The sequence below is a fragment of the Cyprinus carpio genome, chromosome B12 (assembly GCF_018340385.1).
Source record: "Cyprinus carpio isolate SPL01 chromosome B12, ASM1834038v1, whole genome shotgun sequence".
NCBI lineage: Eukaryota > Metazoa > Chordata > Actinopteri > Cypriniformes > Cyprinidae > Cyprinus > Cyprinus carpio.
The window spans coordinates 2,305,671-2,329,512 of record NC_056608.1 but is presented as its reverse complement, the minus strand read 5'-3'; the positions used below and the strand labels follow the sequence as shown (position 1 = coordinate 2,329,512).

Genomic DNA, 23,842 nt, shown 5'->3' with positions numbered 1-23,842 from the left:
AATTCTGACTTTTTGCTTGCGATTCTGAATTGTGAAACTTTGTGAGTTTATAGAACAATTTATATGTTGCAATTCAATTTTTTTTATTATTTTTTCATTACACTAATCATATAACATACAATACAAATTTAATTAAATAATATATTAATTTCCATCATGAAATAAAATAAATAAATAATAATGGTCTCATAATTTTAATCTTACAGCTTTGACTTTTGTTGTGTTTTATCAAAAAAAATCTTGAGTTTATGAGTTTATATCTCACAATTCTAAGAAAAAAAAGTCAAATTGTGATTTATAAACAGAATTATGAGGAAAAAAAGTAAATAATGTGAAATATAAATTCAGGATTATGAGACAAAAAGTCAAAACTGTGAGACAAACTCAGAATTATGAGAATTATTCTGAAAAGTCTGAATTACCTTTTTTTAAGCTTCATAAAAATGGCAAATAACACATTGAATTAAACATAAATTAGAAGCAGAAAGACTGAACTACTAATATTTGTTTTATTTGTTTACAGTGAAATGCAATTAAAATGTAAAAAAGCAATTTACAATTGAAAGAAATCAGAGCCAGGTAATAAACATTAAAACACACACTATTTACTGTCGCAATTACAATGTAGCAGAAAGACATTATATCAACATAAAAACATGGAAATACTCTAATAGAATTATTTACCAGCCATTTGTGTTTAAAGATATATTAATATTTCAGTTTTGTCATCATGACAAATGCAAAGCAGGTAAAGTCGCTAATCATGAATGATGCCAAGATGCCGGCACATCCACTGAAACTGGATGTTTAGACCACAGCAAAAACACTGCCTAAGACATGCAGGTCAAATAATACAGTTTTTTAGTTTTTACTCTTAATGGAATTAATTCAAGTGCTTTAACAAACACATGATTTGCATTTTTGGCCTCCTGGCACTGTTTTCTTCCACTCTAAGTTACTAAGCTTGCTTGCTAAACAAGAAGGAAAATTAAATTCCGAAAGCTGTTTTCTGTGGAAATCAACTTCTGTCTTAAATGCTGTCGATGGAGCTTAAACAAGGAAGCCAGAACATTCCTCTAAAGCACTAATCATAGTAAGAATGCTGTAAAGATGGCTTCAGATTACACACTCGGCCCAGAGCCGCTGCACACAGACCGTAAAACACTCGGAGCACCAGTGTCTTTCTATATGAGCTTTCCCACAATCCTGCTTAATCTCACACCCACTGTGTGCCAATCCATCATGAACATCAGCATTAGCTTCCACAGAAACACCTACAACCCTGCCAAACAGACTGTCGAGTCTGATGAAAGAGAGCAGCAATAATTATTCAGCTCCAGAAAGTACAGTACGCTTCTCATTTGTGCCATTTAAATGTTTGGGCTCAGCAAGGTTTTTTTTAAATAAATCAATAGATTTATTCATTAAGGATGCAATAGACTGTTGAAAAGTGACGGGAAAGACATTTATAATGTTCAAGTAAATGATTTCTATTTACCTAACAATCTTGAAAAATACAATGCATCACAGTTTCACAAAAATATAGCGCAGCACAACTGTTTTCAACACTGATAATAATCAGAAATGTTTCTTGAGCAGCAAATCATCATATTAGAATGATTTCTGAAGATCATGTGACACTGAAGACTGGAGTAATGATGCTGAAAATACAACTGCGCATCACAAAAATAAATGACATTTGAATACACGTTCACATGGAAAACAACTATTTTAAATTGTAATAATATTTAGCAATTTTTACTGAATTTTTGATCAGCCTTGGTGAGCAGAAAAGATTCTTTCAAAACTCATACCGACTCAAAACTGTTGAACAGTAGCGTAGATAAAGAAGGAATTCCACAACATGAAATAATAACAGCCAATCAGAATATATTCCTCTGTAGAAGCAGATTTTTAGACCAATGAGATTTCAAAGTGGGCAGGGCTAACCTGCAAAAAACAAATCACATCTGGTTAGGACTCTGTCTTAAACTTCATTACTTATAGAAGTAAGCAGTGCAAATTGTTGCTCATTAATTAACATGCATAATTAATCTAATTGCATTCATAAATCATCACCAAGCCACAGCTATCTAAAATATATTCAATCTATTGTGCCTCTTTCTGAAGGATAAGTCTCATTTTATCCTTAATGTGAGAATAGAGATGTTTCACAGCGAATCACACCAGCTTAACAGACTGTGGATCTGAAAAGCAGAACGTCTGGAAAAACGTCCAGAGTATCGCAGACATAACTCACTATGTACTTCTGCCTGAAATATTTGGACTCCAAATGCATCCAGAAATTCCCAGTCTGACTTTGAAGACTCGCACCATCCAAACAAGCACCACAGCTCTCCAACGAAACAATGGCAAACTTATCAAATCTCGTGTGTTTTAAGAGGCACTGGGACGTTTTTAAGGCTTCGAAAACCCAAAGACAGTGATTTCATCTTCCTGATCATCTCACGCAGACGATCGCCAGCCAACTCTCATTAATCGCTATGCAAATCTCCAGTCCAATTACCACCCAGGCCGCACGAGTGTGTTTGTCACATAAAAAGCCTCATTATGAGAGAAGTTTCCAGTGAAGTGAGAGCATTTGATTACAGCTTTGTTTTATGACTTGTTTTGCACTGCTGGCTAAAACCTTCTCATCCTGCTCAGATTTCTTTTCAGTTTCTTTTTTTTTTTCAGTTTCTGCCAAAGGGTTAATAGGCTTCTGATCATATCTCGCTTCCTTCTGCCATACAAACTTCCCGACATGGTGAAGGACAGGACGGTGAACATCAGAAAATACAAGCGTCAGGTGATTCGGTTGAAAAGATAACCTTGGGCAGTCCTTTAGTGATGTGGTTATGAAACACATCCTTTCCTGAGGCCTAGAAACAACGGCAAGTTCCCTTTGTGAAATGTTTGGGGGGAAAACACAAGCGAGCGATGCCACGCTCTGCTGGTTTAAAGCAATGATGAAAAATGCAATAAAAGGCCAAGATTGAAGTTCAAGCCAATGATTAGGGCAAACCTAAAAATGATTAAACAGTCATTTACATCATTCTTATTACATCATTAAAAAAAATCAACTGCAGATTGCTGCATCATATAAAGACGGAACTGCACTAAATTAAATATTTGTAAATGTGAAGGAATGAGGAGAACAATTTTATTGATTCATTTATTATTATTATATATAAACCTTTTATAAATTAATAAAATAAAAAAATGTTTGAGATGTAGTGTGTCTGAGCATAGTGATACAATATTATATAAATATAATAATATTTCAGATAGATAGATAGGTAGATAGACAGATATATAGATAGAATTTATAATAATATATAATTACTTTAATAATAATAAAATTTTAAATAAAACAAAATCTTAGAATGTATTTTGTGTGAATGCATTAAAAATGTACTTTTAAAATATATTTTGAACAATATAAATATATTTTGATTAAAAATAAAGAAATGTAGAAATGATTTGGAAATACAATTAATTTATAATTCATTTATAAATGAATCATTTTAATATGATTTTTATGAAGGATTAAGAACAAATAACTTAATTTTAATTATTAATAATTAATCATTTTAATTATTTCTTGTAATGACATATGCTTTAAGTCATAAATATGTGTTTATTCATGCGCTCACATATATATCTTCACATCGGTTTCTGCCTGTAAATCTAGTTTAATCATCACCTTTGACACACGAGAGCAAATCCATCAAACTCAGAATCAAATCTGTTTATTTGTGCATTTAGAAATGAGGCCAAACCAAAAGAGCAAAACAACTGTGATTGTTCATCACAGAGGGGAAGGACACATCTGACCACTATCTCACAGGTACAAGAGCTCTGAAAAAAAAAAAAAACATGACAATAGAGAGCATTGTTTTAAAGAGAAACGTGACAACATTGTTCTGGAAAGTTTGCTTTCTGATATCATAAAGAACCAAAACCCTGAAAGAAGTGAAGGGGAAGAGGGCTCACCTGGCACCAACAGACCGCAGTGAGCTGCTTGTTATACTTTATCAAATGTCGCCCTCACTTTTATATATGCTTTTACTCTGTTCAGTAAGAATAGTACACATAATTGTTCTCTGCCTCCTGCTCTCTCTCTGCGGTGGCACCGCAGTAAAACTCCTCTTTACTGTTTTATTTTCTCATTTAAATTTCTTTCAGCAATAACTCGACCCCCAGGCCTCTCTTTGCTTTCTCTGCACACTTATAAAACTCAAGGCTACTGCACTTTGCGCAGTGAGAGTACTAGCCTCTATCCTGAGTGTTTATGAGCACAGATCAGCACAAAAATATTCAAAATTCATGACATTTGCCAAGTTCAGTACACAAATAAAAAAAGCTACAAACTAGTGCACTTCAACAACCACATGTACTCTAAGCAGTATATATATAGCTATATATATATATATATATATATATATATATATATATATATATATATATATATAATATATTTTTTTTTTTTTTTTTTTTTTTTTTTTGTTTTCCTCAAATTCAAAATACAGACTTTAAGATATAAGATAAAATCTACTTTGGATAAATGCAAAATATTATTAAAAAAATATGTTTTGAGCATGAATATATTAAATATCTAAATATATTTAGATTTAAAATAAAGAAATGTATTCACTTATTAATTTATTATGTTTGACTACAAAAATTTGTTGTAAACAGCAGAGCTTAAGGAAATATAGTTTTCAAATTGAATCTGAGATGAGATATAAGATACAAAATATCAAGATACAAGACTAAAAATATATAGATTTTATGTACAAAAGTTTTACCATAAACAATGATGGAAATTTATTCCTGAAGGATGAACTGGTGAAAAAGTTTATTCATACTTATATTCATTTAACATAAATTTATGTTTATTCATACTTATATTCATTTAACAAACAAACAAACATCTTTTTTTAATACTACATGCATACATATGTGTTCCTCACTTCTTCCATGGGATTAAATAAGATATGTGTAATGAAAAGATAGAATTTAGGATGAAAGATGAAATCTTATTATAATTTTTTTCATGTATTTTGTGGGTGTATATATAACTTATTTGCAATCTGTCCCTACATTAAAAAAAAAAAAAAAAAATTATTTGCAATCTGTCCCTACAATAAAAAAAAAAAAAAAAAAAAAAAAAATGTTGAAAAGTTTTAAAAGAGCTGAAACACTCTTGAGAGATCCCTGTGAACATCCACTGGGTTAAATATGCTGGAGATCCGCTCTCTGTAGGAGGAGGCTGTGTACTTTCAGAAGTGATTCAGGGTTAAAGCACAAAACGACCTCAAATATACAACACAATCACTTTTCCACTCTCGCTGATAGTTAAGTAAACTCTCGTATCGCTGCTCTGAGTCATTATGCCATTATCACTGACTGCAGTCAAGACATTGCCTCATTATGTAGGCAGGTCAGTCTAACGAAACAGTGCTGTCTGTGTGCTCCAGAACTACTGATTTACACTGAAAAAAATGTTTCATTCATCCAATTAAAAACAAATTAGGGTAATGATTCACATCTATATTTTTCATTGGCTCAAGTTAAAAAATATAGATGTGAATCATTACCCTAATTTTTATTGCATGAATGAAACTTTTTTTTTTTTCAGTGTAGGATGCTGTATGTATGTATTTGTTTGTTTGTTTGTTTGTTTATGCATGCACTAAATAAAACATGCCTACATTTAAGTGTGAATAAGCATATATTTATGTTGACATATGTTATTATTAATATTAATTAATAATATTAATATTTATCATCAGTTCATCCTTTAAAAATATATTTACATTACTATTTATTATATTTACAGTATATGATATATTTTATATGTTAAGTATATTTGGGAACTTTTGACCATTTTTTGTTTTAAATTTAATTATATATATATATATTCCTATATTTAGCACTGAAATGTAAAGATGTTAACATGTTTTAAAAAAGCATTTATTAGCATATATACGTGTGTGTGTGTGTGTGTGTGTGTGTGTGTGTGTGTGTGTGTGTATAGTCATTCTAATGTGAAAATGGCAGTCCCCACTTTAGTCTGATTAGGAACAATAAAGAAAAAAATAGACTGGTAAGTTGTGGTCACTAAAAAAACATGTTCCTCATTGAGACTGAATTTATAAGCCTGGAAGTGCTTTCACCGAAACCAATTCTGCCAGTGATTTCAGAGCCAGCGGCAGGAACAATATCGTTCTGTTTGTCCCTGTTGAATAAGCATTACTCTTCCTGCTGCAGCGCTAACCAATCAAAATACAGGCCAGTGACGTCTTCCCGACCCTGATGATGTCACCTCATTACAGAGCCTGATTGGCTTTTATAGATGTTTGCTTTCTGCGACTGCACCAGACGTTTCTTTTATAGACAACAGTCGTCTATGACGTCATAGCTTACGTGAACTCAGGACGATAACTGAGCTTTCTGGATGGAGAGAAGGTACAGGAAATTGGAAAAGGAGTGTAAAATGTATAATGCGTAATTAAAGCCGATAATTAGGAATGATTAAATAAATGTGCAGCGAGAGAGAGATCCAAAGTCTCAGACCACCGCAGCAACACATGCGTAAACAAGTCTGTATGCACACACACACACACACACACACACACACTGATGTGTTCAAAGAAAGTGCATAATCCCACATCCTACTTGCAAAATGGATCGAAAATCCCTGCCAAATTCAAGTTGATTGAACTCCAACAGTTTGTTTTTTACCAAACGAGCACAAAAATAGCTGCTTACCATTGTTTGTCAGAGCGAAACAAAGACAGTCTGGTTCTGAGTGCGTCTCTTCCCTCCGGCGGCGCTGATCATCGGCTTCAGTCTAAACAAATCAAACAAACAAGTGAGATATTGCCTGGAATGACATTGATTTGAGAGATAAAAATATCAAAAAACACTCGAGTCTGATGGGAATTTATATAAAGAAACTCGAGTTCACACAGAGTTCTGTCCACCTACACTAATATACTGGTCATGCATTTTGGAATAATTACGATTTTTTAATTTTGGAAAGAGTCTCTTATGCTGAATTTATTTGATTATAAAAATACAGTGAAAACAGGAAAATTGGGAAATATTATTACAATTTAAAATTACAGTTTTCTATGTGAATCTCTGTTAAAGTGTAATTTATTTCTGTGATGTGCAGCTGTATTTTCAGCATCATTATTCCAGTCTTCAGTGTCACATGATCTTCAGAAATCATTCTAATATGATGATTTGCTGCTCAAGAAACATTTCTGATTATTAGCCATAAAAAAAGTTGTGCTGCTTCTTATTTTTGTGGAATCTGTGATATGTTACCATTCAAAAGCTTGGGTTAAGAAAGCTTTTAAATAATAAAAAATAAATAAATAACTTTTATTCAGCAAGGATGCATTTAATTGATCGAATGACAGTGAAGATATTTATAATGTTACAAAAGATTTCTATTTCAAATAAATGCTGTTCTTTTGAACTTTCTATTCATCTGTGAATCCTGAAAAAAAAAAGTTCACCAAAAAAACAACAAAAATAACAAACAGCACATTGTTTTCAACATTGATAATAATCAGAAATGTTTCTTGAGCAGACACTTTAGACTGCAGTAATGGTTATTTTATATCCATCTCTCTTATTTAGATGCAAGAACATTATATCTGTCAAAGCCCTAATGCCACTAACCTGGTTAGTTCTCCTCAGGCTAAGTGTTTTACGATTTTGAAAATGTTTGACTTGTAGTAATCATCAGAAAGTCTGCGAAGGGTCCGTGGGCGTCCCGTCCGAGGGTGAGAACTGGCTTGTGCAGATTCCTGGCAGAAACCATGCTAAAACACACACACACACACACACACACACACACACACACACACAAGAAGGATATTTCACATTAGATTAGTGAGCAATGTCCCTAAAGCAATGTTTTCTAGCATAAACACCCACACATACAGTAGAGACACTCAGATGCAGCGAGGTGTGTCTTAACATTCACATACAAGCCAGTTTCCTCCAGCTGTGTGACCCCTGCACACAAAAGGTCAACGTCCTGTCCTTGTGCTCACCTGTTATTTCGGGTTCCGTCAACATAATGATTTAATTGGCCCACTGACCCCAAAATTAACCTTTAACCCGTGTTGCCTGACATAACGGAACCATCACCTGAGATCCCATGACCTTCTTTTTAGCCAGGAAGTGATGTTTCTATTTTAGGAGGCCAAGATGTTTTCTGGATATTGATAATATATATATATATATATTAAAATAATAGTTGACCAAAAAGTTACGTGGAACACAAAAGCAGGTATTTTGAAGAATGTTCATGCTGCTCTTTTCCTTATAATGTGCAAAGCAAGATTTAAATGTGTGCATTATTAAGTCTGACTATTTAAAAAGGCACGGAGGAGAGGAAGAGTTTTACAAAAAGAAAATGCATTTCATTTTCACTTAAATGTGTCCCTCACATAAGGCTACAGGCTTCAGAAGATTAAATTACATTTGTTATGATTTCTCATATTCTCAAAGTGTTTGCATTGCCTTTAAGTTTTTTGTACCAAAAAAAAAAAAAAATTTATCATTTATTTTATCTAGTGTAGTACAAATAAAGTACACATAAAATTATATGTATTTCACAAAACCCAAACTTTGTAACAAATAGAAAGTGGTATTTGGAACCAAAAAAAAAAAAAAAGTATGGAAAAAACAATGGAGAACATTTTTTTGACTAAGAGCTGCAATTTATTACATAAATAATTAGAAAGAAGTGGAGCAAATAAATAAGCAGGATCTTATTTACAACATCTCTGAATTGGACTGAATAACTGAATGAACTTTTTGATTCACTGGTGGACTTCTAATAAGCGACTTGTGGATCAAATGACAAAATGGAGCAAGAGGACAATCCGAGCAATTTCAGGGTCTTGCTGATAATAATCCGAGCAGCGTCAGCTTTCCGGCATGAATTTCAGCAGAGCACAACAAACAAAGCTTTCTTTGAACAGAGTTAGAGAGCAATATCTCCGTCTTCGTTTTTATAATCAGGGCCTGCTCTCAACTAGATGAAGCTTTGAAAATGATTACTTGAATGAATAAATAAATAAGAAAATAAATAAATAAATAAATAAATAAATAAATAAATAAATAAATAAATAAATAAATAAATAAATAAATAAACAAATAAATAAGAAAATGTAAAAAAATAAAATTAAAATTAATAAATAAATGGAAAAAAGAAAATGTAAAATAATACTAATACATAATTTAAAAATAAAATTTAAATTAATAAATAAATGTAAAAAAGAAAATGTAAAATAATAATAATACATAATAATAATAATAATAATAATACATAAAAATTTAAAAATAAAATTAATAAATAGATGGAAAAAGAAAATTTTAAATAATAATAGTAATGGGAAATATATCAAATATAAAGTTTTTTAAAAGTTAAAGAAATAAAGATAAAATGTAAAAAAGTAAAAAAAAAAAAAAAAATTAAAGTTAAATAAATAAATAGAAAACATAAAAAAGTAAATGTAATGTAAAAAAAAAATAAAAAAAGAGTAAATAAATAAATACAGTCATGATGATAATCCGAGCAGCAAAATCTTAAAAAAAAAAATTTCAAATAAAAATACAAATGGGAAATATATCAAATATAAAATTATCAATTACTATAAACATGGCCTTTAAATGAAGAGGACAAAAATATAAGCAGACGTCGGGGATCGCGAATGCTCATTGTTTGCTGTGTTTGTGAAATAGTAGTGGCCATTGCGTTGTTGTACACTTAGCTGCCTCTCTCAGAAAAACACCTCCACGCAGGAGGGCGGAACAGATGGATTATGGGATTTATCCAGGAGTCATCTCTTACCGAGTAACAGGACTCCGTGGCAGGCGGACAGGCAAAATTGCAGAGAGGTAGACGTTAAACGCTGGAAAATTAGGGAGGGGTAACACTATCTACCCACTTACAAATGTCCGATAATTCGGTACATGTGCAGGCCACTGAGGAGATACTCTCCCTTTTAAGCCCTCTTGTCAGTCCCAGCAGATCTTACAGCGTTTGGCATGGAACACAAAGTCACATGCAATTAAATTCACAATCCTGAAAAAGCCTCTCTGGGGACGAGGGAACCGCAAAACTGGGAAACTCCTATTTGTTTGGTTAGAAGCGAGCAATGCAAGCCGCGGTGATTCAGAGTGATGCAGCAGAAGTGAGTATTAGCCGTTTTAATCCAGGCTTTAAGCGCTGGCCCTTCTTGCATATGCAAGTGGAGGATAAAATCACAAATAGCTGATGGCTGACTGCATCTCTTCATTAATCAAACGTCTCTGACGTCAATGGCATGGAGTAATACCATCCAACATAGAGAAAGCATCAATCTGCAATCATTAAAAAGCCATGCTTATTTAATGATTTACGATACTCATCTGTAATAACGTATGATAACGCTTCTGCATGCTCTGTTACAGATTATTATGGTGTGGGATGAAACTAAATAGAAGTTCGGCATCCTGCTTATTTTTATGCAAATGTTTGTAAAATAAGCCTTGCATATTCACTGCGGTTACGGTTTGCTTTGAATATTGTGTGTTTTTGTGAGCGTCGGCGGCTGGAAGACTGCATTTGTTTTCACTGCTATTCGTTTTAGTATGTTTAGATAGACTGTTAATGAATTTACGGCACCTAAACTGGAAACACTTTTATGCATGCACAGACATACAAATCTGAAAATCAGTCTGCACTGAAATTCAGCTGAAAGCAGCACACTCGTTGATTTAGAAATGACAGAGAAACTTGGAGTGCCAAATGCACTTACGAATTATATTTTGACAGGACTAATAAAAGTTAAGCCGTTTCATAATTTTAAAACATAAAACATGTAAATAATCTCGCTTTAAAAGTAATTTTGTGAATTCTGTTTTCAACAAACCATCATTTGTACTATAATTTGTTTTAATTTTAGAGGCTGTCAGTACATTGTCTATGCAAACATATGAAAATATGCTAGCTTTATACATTTATGGTCATGGATGTCGTGCACATGCACTCAGCTAAGCAGACAAGGCTTTGAAAATAATTATTTGAAAATTTAACAAACAAACAAACAAATAAATAAACAACAACAAATAAATACAGAATAATAATAATTAAAAACAAAAGGTAAAAAAGGTAAATACATAAAAGTGAAATGTCAAAGAACAAAAGTTAATAAATAAATGTTAAAATGTTAAATAAATTCAGTAAAAACAAGGAATTTTATGAATTCTATTTTGCATAAACCATCACTTGTACTATAATTTATTTTTGTTTTGGATACTGTCAGTATATTGTCTATGCAACCATATGAAAATATATGTTATAACCTGGTTATTGCCATTATTTATTATTTTAAATAAATAACTAAAATATGAAAAAAAATAAACAAAAAAGTAATAATTAAAAAAGGAAAAAAAAAGAATAAAAATAAATACATTAAAACAAACTGTCAAAAAACAAAAGTTAAGTATATAAATAAATAAATGTTAAAATGTTAAATAAATTCAGTAAAAACAAGGAATTTTATGAATTCTATTTTGCGTAAACCATCACTTGTACCATAATTTATTTTTGTTTTGGATACTGTCAGTATATTGTCTATGCAACCATATGAAAATATATGCTATCACCTGGTTATTAGCAATATTTATCATTTTAAATAAATAAATAATTAAATAAAGCAAACATGAATAAGAAAGAAAGAAAGAAAGAAAGAAAGAAAGAAAGAAAGAAAGAAAGAAAGAAAGAAAGAAAGAAAGAAAGAAAGAAAGAAAGAAAGACCTTTTATTTATTTTCTTTTTGGTTTTCTGCAGTTTCTTGATCTTGCACCCACACGCTGAAAACACAAGCACAGACACTGCAACTAGCCTATATTTATACTGTCATTAATTCCCCATTCTAAACGATCTTCACCAAAATTCTTTTTTAGTTTTTGCAGCATGATTTAAGTCGTCTGCCATCTAAGAGTCAAAAATACAAGTACACACATTTCTGAAGACGCCACGGCGCTGGAATATTCCCCAGTACGCTCCTTAAAATTAAAAGTGACTAAACTGCGAAAAACAACAGCTCCTGTTCGGCCCGAAGGGAAAGTCTGTCTCTGTTTTGTTTTCCGTGAGCCAGGTGAAGAAAGAGGGGTAAATGGGAGTCATAATGGGAGTCATAATTTCCCTCCGGTGACAGCGGAGGACAGGACGGAGTGTGTCATGGGTGATGACAGCGGTCACTGCATCCTCAAGAAAACCGAGAGTACACGAGCAGAAAGGCAGCTAGAGCTGTTCAGACATGTGATGAACGATGAACAGAAGCAGGATATCTGGTCAGTGTACGTCCACCTCATTCATTACTCTGTGACAGTCCCACACTAAACAAAACGAGGCTTGACCGGCCACCTGCATGTTTATACCTTCATTCAGATCATACGCATAATTCACCCAAAAATGAAAATTTGCAGTTGAATTACTCATAAAATAAAATACAAATCAGTTTATTAAAGCATATCAGGGAACACATAATTAATCCCAGAGGCTCCTGACGATTTATTGAGGTCTTATGAAGCGAAATGATCAGTCTGTGCAAGAAACATTATTAACATTATTCACAACATTATTACCTGTAGTTTCAGACAAACGGGGAAATACGATTCTTTTCTGTGAACTGGTTCTTTCGGAAAGTTAGTTTTAATGAACTGGTTTAAAAAAAATGATTCACCAGTTTGTTTATCTAATTAAACAGAGTAATTATATTACCAAAGCACCCAATAATAATGTGAAATGTGTATGTTTAAAATGTCTAAAGTATATAAAGTTATTTGACCAGGATAGTCCCATTTAGATGCAAAATCTCTTCTTCCAGAGAGTCCAGCACAAAAAGTTTCACAATAAAACAAGTTACAAACACATAAAACTAACAACATTTAGTCCTGTGCTCATGCGATAACAAATCAGAGAATTTATTTCCTTTAGAACAGTCCATAAGAGATTTTTAAACACTTTTAAAGGAGGGAGACTTTCCAACATTTAAAAGAATTTTAACAGTAGATCTAGTGCTATAATTGCAGGTATAAAAAGATAAAAGATCATGATAAATGAGAAACCATAAAAGCTTTCATTTGGCCCCTTCATTCAAGTGCACCAACATGTTCTCACTCCCAGCTCGTCTCATACTGATGTATGGTCAGGACACTTTGGCGTCACTTTTTGATGCACAGGGTCCTCCATTTCTTCATGAGTTGGGAGTGAGAACGTGTTGTTCACGTCTGCGTATAGCAGCTCATCAGTCTTCGGTCCGAGTGTAACGGTTTCCTCAGTTCAGTGACTGCTGGAGGAACTGAAGCACTGAATCAGTTCGTTCTTCACAGGATCAGATACGCTGCTATTTGGGCTCATTTAGAGTCGGAGTGACTGTCAGGCGTCTGAAAGTAAGTTTTGATTGAGTAACTTGTAGATCTGTGCTGCTCCAGCCATGAACTGATTCAGACGATTCGGTCCGAGTTGGTGAACTGATTCATTCAGTTCACTAAAAAGAATCTGTTCAAAAGAATGATTTGTTTGTGAACCGGACATGACTCCAAACCGTTTGCTTGAAGCTCTGGATTACAGGTGATAATGTTGTAAATAATGTACAGATTCTTGCACACACTGATCGTTTCACTTCATAAGACCTCAATATATCATCAGGAGTCACTGGGGTTCATTTTATATTCCTTGATATGTTTTTTTGATTCTCAAAGTGACTGTTGCCGCTGACTTGCATTTTATGAATCACCAAGGAACACGATTTCAGCTAAAAATCTTCTCACCTACATCTTGGATGGCCTGAGGGTGAATAAATTAACAGCGAATTTTTATTTTTGGGTGACCTATGCATTAAATTGCCTGTGTGAGATCGACTACAAGACGAGCGAGTCCGGCTGTCTGGGTGTGTGTGTGTGTGTGTGTGTGTGTGACAACACTGCCGCCCATCATTTATAAACGGCCGTCCCTTCAAACCACACCAAAGGCTGCGGGTCTGTGGAAGCACAAAAAGTGCACACAGCGCTCATAACATTTTCCACCATGTCAACTTTTGTTTTGTTTGACACTGCTGTTGTAATATGTGTGCATGGTTTATTTTCATTTGGAAATTTCTCTGGCTTGTTGCTTGCGTGGAGTTTTGGGATTTTTTTTTCCCCCGTTACCACAACGCTGACAGAATTCCCAGGAACTAAGGAATGTGGTAATTATAGAGATCAATATAACAATGTATGAGTTCAGATTATGATTCAAATGTGCAGCTGAAACTAAATCACTTAATACTTATTTTAGCAATTGATATGTGATGACAAAAGGAAGTAAAGCAAGTTCGGCCAGAGACGTATTCGAACCCAGTCGATCGCATCATATACTACATCCATGTATTTCTCTCAACCTATGCCACTGCAGACGCTCCAACGAGGTGAAACGAACATGACACGGGTGTGTTTATTCTTGACTTTTTTCTCAAAATTTAACGACTTTTTTCTCGTAATTTATTTGAGAATAACAATGTAATAATAAAAAAAAGTAATAAAACCATCTCAAGATTAAAGTCATTATAATGTGAGATTAAACTAAATTTAAAGAAAAAATGTTAAGTTAAAATGTTGAGAGTTTATTCTAAACATTTTATTTTGAATTTTTTTCTCAAAAATTAACAAGTTTTTCTTTTTTTTTCTTTTTTTTCTCGAAACGTAACGACTTTATTCTTAATTGAGTTTCATCTCAACATTTTATTTCACCATTTTTCTTGAAATTTTGTTTAATCTCACGTTATAATGACTTTAATCTCGAGATGGTTTTACTTATTTTAAAATAAAAACAAAAACCAAACCTCAACAGTAAGAAAAAAAAAAAAAAAAAAAAAAACACATCTAAAATAAAAGTAAAAAATATATATATATATATATATATAAATATTTTCAAATATTAATAAAAACTATAAACTATAAAACTTTTTAAATTTTTATCTCCCAATTAAAACTTTTTATCTCAAAACTGTGAGTTTATATCTCTTAATTGCAAATTAGAAACTCACACTCAAGTTTATCTCGCAATTTTGTCTTTGTTTCCACCACAGAATAAAAAAAATAAATAAATAAATAAAAAATCTTTTTTTTTTTCAGAAATGTTAGGTTTTTTAATCTACAATTTCAAGTTAAAATCTTGCAATTCTGATTTTGTTCCCCCTTGGAATAGCTATTTTTTATCTGGCAATTCTGAGTTTATATTTATGTAATAAAAAAAAAAAAAAACACATTTTATCTCACAAATTTATGACTTTATATTAAACAAGATTTCATATAAAACAAGTAAAACTAAAACAAAAAATAAAAAAATTAAATTAAAATTAAAACACTGATATATTAATTAAAAATATTTTTAAAATATTAATAAAAATTGTAGTATCTCAATGATACTAAAACAACACTGACCCAAACGCCACAAATAACACTGACGTTTAGTTGAAATACAGAACTGGGCATCTTTTCCAAAATAAATCCACAGAAAAAGAGAGAGAAAAGGGACGAAACCGAGTGAAAAAAGATGGATGAAGGTAGAGTATCTGTCTGAAAGGAAAGGAAATGACAGCGAGGACGATCGCGCTCGAGAGCCTCGCAGCTGTTTCTGGGTAGAGAGAGGAGCGTTAGGTTAAGCTCATTTCCCACAGGCAGTAATTGCTATAGCAAATGTCTCTTAATGCAATTGAAGTAATGCATGCTGGCCTCTGGATGGGCCAGTCTGGGACCGATTCACTGCTCATGAGGAGTGACAGACTTATATTCCATTACTGCTATTAACAGCCATTCTGCTTTTCAAATAACAGAAGAAACCGCTGTAAACACTGGGACTGATCACTCGGATTTGTGTGTGTGTGTGTGTGTGTGTGTGTGTGTGTGTGTGTGTGTGTGTGTGTGTGTGTGTGTGTGTGTGTGTGTGTGTGTGTGTGTGTGTGTGTGTGTGTGTGTGTGTGTGTCTTTGAGTGCAGATAATCACGTATTTTCCAAATGTTTGACATCACTCAGTAGACCCGGCCAGAATGAAGCTTAAAGGTATTTCATGGGAAAATTAATAAAAAATGGGGTAAGACGCCTTCAACATCTCAATCCAGAGACAAGAGAGAAAGAGCAGCGTCGGGAATCATACTTTAAAAAAAGAGAGGACAGAGGAGGGAAATTTGCAATTTACCAGCAGTAGTGAGGTGGGACAAAACAAACTTGAGCTCTGTGCGTCATTATTGACGCACACTCTCTATAGAATTACGGCCATGACATTTATTGACGAAATTATTCATATTTATTAATTAAAATAAAAACAAAAATACTAGCACTGATATTACATCTGAATTTTACAAGATGATGCACTCGATACTTGAAAAATGCAACATAGGAAACTGAGGATTTCTGTTGTATTTGTCATAAAACAAATTCTAGTCAAATATTTTAATATATCAAAGTTGTTACATTATGTGTAAATGTAACAAATATAAAACTGGAAAAGTCATGTAAATAAATAAATACACACACACACACACACACACACACACACATATACTCAGTCCAAAAATTGGAAGCATTTCTACTGAACAACATTCAATTTGTATTTTTAAATAAAATAAAATGAACACAAAAGAATATTAACTTGAATATTATGTGTAAATTCAACTAATTTTCTACTTGAAAAAAGATCATATAATTCTCCAAGTTTTATATTTCTACTTTAATTTAAATTATAATAAAAAACTTGTATTTTATTTTATAAAAATTACTAATTAAAATGACTAATTACTGTAGATTATGTGATTATGCATAATAACAACAACAACAACAATAATAATAATAATAATAATAATAATAATAATAATAATAATAATAATAATAATAACAACAACAACAACAACATGATTGTCCTTTCATGGGAACGAACCAAGGTTTTCAACTGAAAATAAAATAAAATAAAATAAAATAAAATAAAATAAAATAAAATAAAATAAAATAAAAAAATAAAATAAAATAAAATAGGTGACTTGGATATTACATGTACATATTACACGTTTTTTTTTTTTTTAATTTTTTTTTTTACAAATATTTGAGATACTTAATGCTTTAAAAAACTAATAATAAATAAGTCACATGATTTTCCCAACAACAGGACACTCATGGTGTAGAATGAAGAGGGGAACGAAAGAGCACTTGTTTTGGACACGGACTGAGACTGAGAATCAGGCAAATATGATTTGGCCTGCTAATTCCTGTCATGTGAATGAAGAGATTAATTAGTGGGAACACTGGGTTCTGATACAATCGCTTCAACCCCAACCCCCAAAATCTTTTCTCTCATCCTTCACATCCTCATTTCCGTAATTAATTCAGCCGAGCACTAATTACAGAAGCCTTTTCCAAAACACCGTGAGGGGGAAGGAAGACAATCAAGTCCCACTGCTGCACAAAAACGCTAAAAGAAAAGAGAAAGAATGTCGTTTCGGAGGAAGAGAGGTGGAAAAATCTAATAAACAAATTTGTTTGGTTGATTTCAAACCCCGGAGGGCCGAAGCCGGGAAAACTGCAGCCTCTGCATCCCGTTCCAGAGCAAATTGATATTCCTGTCCACGTCTCCCGGCCCGATCCTTTCACTCGACTCTCTTTGATGAAGTTCTGAGGGACACTGACATCACGGCAGCACAATGCATCGTGGGAGGAGAGTACAGGCATGGAATTAGTGAAGAGAGTCATGGGGAGTCGGCCGTATGCAGATGAAGAGCGGCACGCATCTCATTTATTCCCATGTTCTCAGAGATCAATCCTACACAGATTCTTGGGAAAACCACAGCTTGAACTGCTAGGTCAAATATGGAGTCTGCACTAAAATTTAGCTCTATTGAGGTTTGATTGCTTCATCTGTACAATCGTAAAGAGATAGTTAATCAAAAAATAAAAAATGCATGTCATTTAAAACAAATATGAGATACTTCACTTAGTACTAAAAAGATCAATATTATGTGTACCTTTAACAATAAATTGAAAGTACTTCATCTAATAATGCAGATCGTCATTACAAGTGTATTATTAAACAAATATTAGATACTTTACTCAGTACTTGAAAAAGATCATATGATTCTCCCAACATAGGGAATGGATGTTTTGCATTGTATTAGTTTGTAAAACAAACCAATAAATAAATAAATAAATTATAGTAACTTGAATATTTTAGATTATTCATTCAATACCTGAACAGATTTCATTCTCTAAACATGGATAACCAAGATTTTCTTTCTGTATTTGTCAGTAAATTAAATAATAATACTAAAAACTAATAATAATAAAACAACATATAATTATAAAAAAAAAAAAACTAATAAAAAACTTTTGTTTGAGATACTTTACTCGATACTCAAAAAAAAAAAAAAAATTAAATAATAATAATAGTTGTTATTATTTGACTCTAAACATGGGAAACCAAGATTTTCTATTATATTTCTCAGTAAATAAAATAAAATAAAATAAAATAAAATAAAATAAAATAAAATAAAATAAAATAAAATAAAATAGCAACTGGGATATTAAATGTAAGATACCATTTAAGTTTTTCTACAACAAAATGACAGGATTAATTCAGTGTGTTATACTTGCTGTTTCTTTGTAATTGTTTGTGAAATTACTATCAATTTCTGAGAAAAACAAAATTTCTTTCAGTGTAGGTCATCTTAAAATGGACACGTCATCGTAAAAGTAAAAAATATGTGAGATATTTTACTCAATACCTGAAAAAGATTATTTTATTGTAAATAAAATAAAACAGTGCTTCGACATTTGGATAAAATGCACTGTAAATTGCATGCTTACAGCTGTACACGCTCAAAGGGATAGTTCGCCTAAAAATTAACTTTCATGTCGTTGCAAATCTGTATAACTTACTTTCTTCTGTTGAACACAGAATAAGATATTCTGAAGAATGTCTTGGTTTTTGTCCATACAGTGAAAGTCAATGGGGTCCAGTGTTGTTTCAAATCCCACTGACACTTATTGCATGCAAATCATTCTTTAAAATATCATCTGTGTTTTTCACAGAAAAAGATAAAGTCACGGAGGTTTGTAAATGATGACAGAATGATGATTTTTTGGGGTGAAGTGTCCCTTTAAGAGCTGCCTGTTGTCGTCAGTTTTTTTCTCTGTCACAAACACACAAACATGACGACCCGATGCAGTGTTGTTGTTCAGGGCAACGCAGCATCTCAGAAAGCGCGAGTGAAGGGGAGCCTGTGATGTCATTGTTCCGGGGGCCCGGCGAGGGGCCGTGTGTGTATGTGTGTGTGTTTGTGCATGCGTGCAATCAGATCCTACTGGAATGATGTCAGCTTTTGTTGCCCGTCTCCATTCAGTGCAGCAGATCTGGCCTGAATTGAGTCCTGAGGAGAGAAGTGTGAGAAACTGCAGGCTAAGGTAGAGGACAAGCTAACAGCGCCGCTATAAAGATGTCATCAAACTCAGCTTAACCTCTGCAAATATCCGACGCTGGGCCTTTAAACCTCTTCTGCAAAATCATGAACTTTTTTGAATGCACAACGTAAAACCAAGGGAAGCTTTTCAGTAGCTGTGCTCCCATCCAAAAAGTGGAAAATCAAACTTGGAATATTGTATAAAGTATCAGTAATAACTTTTTTGACTGCTTTTCTAACATAATTAATGAATTGGAACATGATAACAAATGTTGTCATTTTATCTTACGCTCAGATGCATGATGTTCAGGAACGCAATCATGTGAGAAAGTTTTGGAAGTAATTATACAATTTATAATTATGTGAGTTTTGTAATTACACAACAAACTTTCAGGCATTTCAGGTTGACTGAAGGTATTTGATGTGGTGGTTAGCACAGTTATCCAGTCACAACATTTATTAATTTATTTATTTTAATTTATTTTTCCAGTACAGAACATTTTTTAAGTTATTTTCCAGTAGAAAACCTCAGTTAGCCATGTTGGCAGAATCAGATGATCACATATATATATATATATATAAAAATTTTTTTTTTTTTTTTTTTTTTTTTTTTTCTGCTCATTGCCAATGCAATCTAATAAAGACTATCTAAACACAAAAAAACTACTAAAAAAATTGCAAAAACACAACATAATTACTAATACATTACCTAAAATTCAAATGAAAACAGAAAATCTAAAAAATAAAAACTAATTCATAATATTAATAAAAACTACAATAGCATCTCAATGACACAATGGCATACATTGGTGCATTTTAATCATTATGCAATATCCAAAATTTGCATAAAAATACTTTTACTGAAACCGCTTTTAAATGTCAAGAAGCTTCTGCTGTGAAAGACAGACTAGTTTCTCTCTGTGCTGCTGAAGTTCGTTATAAGCATTGCTGTTGTTCTCTTAGAGGGGGTTCACCAAGAACGAATCATGGTGTTATTTATTTGCATGCGCCGTCTGCGTTATTGTGGCACCTGAAGGGAATCATGCAAAACAGGTAACGCTGCAAACATGTTCAAATATCTGTGCTAAACACATCAAACATCTCTCTTAAATACAATTCTGCAGACAGAAATTATAGTCTTAAGGGCAGCAAGCCAGGTTTTGAAAATGAAACCTAACAATTCTAATTTAAACAAAAAGGAATCATGTTTGCACTGAAAAATGCAATCTAATGTAAAAATGTGCATTTAGCATTTATCTTAAGGGAATAATACAGCGATTTGCAAAGAAATACAGAGCATAAAAATGGCAAATTCACTCTGTAACAATGCAGCATATGAAGCATTATTATATTTACTAGGATGAAGAGTTGGTCTAGTAGCAATCCCTTATGATGTAAATACCTCAAGCTTTTCATAAACTAAAGTTACAAATCCATGTGTCTGGATAAAAAAAAGGATGTTTAACTGTTTAAAACATCATTTAAACAGCATTTACCCTCATTTATCGTCATCTGTCGGTAGTTTGTGGGATGATGTCATCATCCAAAATGACAATTGAGCATAATGATGAACAAAAAGACTGAAATGATTTGATTTATTGTGCTTCACCGACCAAGAATCTCGAACATTATGGTTAGTGAAAACAAATGAACCGTAGACAAAGCCACAAACGATGCTTTTGTATATTACAAACATTCCAGCTCTGTTTGCAATGACAGTTCACCATAAAACCTTAAAAGATTTAACTACAGAGGAATTCTTCAATTATGCATTGCACTGGTTCATGACATTGTCGTATGTGATGCAGGAGGCCATTTTTTGAAGCGTCCTCGCCAATATCTGTCTCACGAATTTAGACATTCTCCACCGCTCACTGTAGAAGCGCCGGAATAGATGCCTGACATTAGCCGACTGGCCCCAAGCGCTGCCCTCCACAGGTTAGCAGTCGCTGTATCTCTCTTTGGGATGCTCGTAGAGGATAAATGACCAGCGCTTCACCGCTAGACTCTAATCTCCATGGCTCAATGTATAAGGAAGGGCTTCCTCATCACAGATGACCCATGCAGGACATTTAAAGCGCAGCTCTGAAGCCATCTGGACCCCGATGCAACCAAACAAACATAAACCAGATGGACTGATGTGGGACTCAGAAGGAAGGGGGTCAGAAAGAGAAAAGGGTGTCTCTCCTTACACCATCACTATAACAAACAAATGGAGGCACATGCAGATGCACAAGCTCAACCAAACCAAAACCACCTCCCTTCTCTGTAAAGTACGTCGCTGACAATCACTCAGAGGCCGCTCACAGCCGCTCACTCTCCATATGAGAAAGTCTCTCTGTGAAGATCTCTGAAGAGGTGCTAGCATGACCCCTGTGTTTATTCCAGCTGACCGGCACAGATTTACTGGTGAAGGAGGCCAGCAGGACAGGTGTATGACACCTGAAGGATTACACTTTTGTACAATTGTGTTTTTTCAACTATGGCAACTTTTAAGTCCCAGGAGTTTTCTGTTTGCAATATGTATATGTTTTTTTTTTTCAATATTTACTTGTGAAAATGTGTAATTTAAAAAAAAAATAAAAAAAAAGATAAATAACTCTATGAGTTTCACATTGCAGGACTCTCACGCTCTGCGGTCAAACAGCCGCTTAAGAGAAGGCCTTGTTCCAGTTGGATTCTTTTGTCATGCTAACTGTAACCTTTTGAAGCGCATTGACGGCAGGTAGCACAGAGAAACAATGGGATACAGTAGCATCCTTCTCTAGAGTTACTCCACTCCCACAGTCCTCGTCTTCCACTCCGTGGGCGTGACTGAAGCTGTCCAACTATGACATCACGGCTAGCCATTTGTTTTCTGTACATTGCCATGGCGATGTGACCGTAACCGGCGAGTTGGCAGCGACCGCGGAGATGAAAGACTGCATTAGCGCATCAGGACAGAGACTTTTCGGTCTTTGCTTTTCACATAAGCGCTACTACAAAGATCAGAGAAACTTTGAAGAGTCATGCTGACCTCCTCCTTCACTGTGAACTCCCACCGGGTCAAGACCAATAAGGTTCTCCACCAATTAATCGGGTCAGTTTCAATCTCATCTCACTCCATCTCTACCAAAGACGACTTTTACATACGGCATGTCAGAACAACAGCCATCTACTCGTTTGCTTTTTCCATTTGTTATATGAACGTCACCATTGCAAAGTTTTCTTTTGTTTTGAAAACAGATATGAAAATATTTAATCCAGTTAATTTTAAAATGTCAAATATGTTAAATTCAAATGGGCTAATTTTATGTTTGCAGTTTTATTTAGGTAAGTATTTATAAGTCACCACTGCAATATTTACGGTGTGAAAACATCTTATTTTATAAATGCGAAAATAAAAGTGAATTACTCAACATTATCAACAAATATTTGCATCATGTGCGATAATTTATTTAAAATATAATTCATGCATCTTAAGTGATCAAAATAATCCAGTACTATATAGTAAACTTCATAAGTAAATATGAAGAAAAGGCAAGTGCAATTTAAGTCTAATTTCTGGACATGTTAAATACCTTGGGACATAAAATTACCACTTTGTCTTTACTATAAGCACTTAAGGTTTTAGAGAAATTAAAAAGATGAGCTTAGCATACAAATCCTGACAGTACATAAAGTGATGAAATACTAGTCCAGTAAAAGTATAAATAGTATAAACTTTAACACAAGTAAAAGTGTTTTGAATGAAGGGTGAATTCAGGTAAACTAGGACACTTACTGCCATTGAGATGCAAACATAACATACATGAAATAACCCCCATATAGAATACATGAATCACCTCATAGCAGATCTATACAGGTGGAGCTGGGGAAGGGGGAGGGTTTCTGAAGCAAGATGCAACTGCTACGGCAAGCACTACTCATATATTTGAATGTTGAGCAGCGTGCTCACTGGCTACTGATACAGGAGAGAACCAATCAGTTGCCATGTGATAATGATGTCATTACATCAGATTGTGACCTATCCGACTGCGCCATCTAGAGTTTCATGCCAGAACTCTGTATTTGTCCCATAAAATTGATTTGTTCATGAATCGGACATTTCAGATTGTCATTGCGCTTTAGATTGGATCATGATTTATTTATTTATTTATTTATTTATTTATTTATTTATTTATTTATTTATTTATATATTAAGGCATTGCTCCCTGTTATTATGAAGTGGAGTAAAAGCTATTATCCTTTGGAATAAAGTAAAAGCTTTCAAAAAACTGATAAAGTGACAAATACTTGGAAACTATTTCAATTAAAGATGTGCTTCCTAAGGTTGTTGACATCTGTTCTAAAACA

The 23,842-nt window shown here is 33.3% G+C and overlaps 1 long non-coding RNA gene across 2 annotated transcripts in view; it reads right to left on the bottom strand.

Moving 5' to 3' along the window:
* The window catches only part of LOC122139052, a 112,220-nt gene that overhangs the window by 34,391 nt on the left and 53,987 nt on the right, over positions 1 to 23,842 (bottom strand). For both annotated transcript variants that reach the window (XR_006155952.1, XR_006155953.1), the window contains exons 3-4: positions 7,702 to 7,844; positions 6,778 to 6,859 (exon numbers count right to left, since the gene is read on the bottom strand). This is a non-coding gene — a long non-coding RNA (uncharacterized LOC122139052). The remainder of the gene's footprint in view (positions 1 to 6,777; positions 6,860 to 7,701; positions 7,845 to 23,842) is intronic.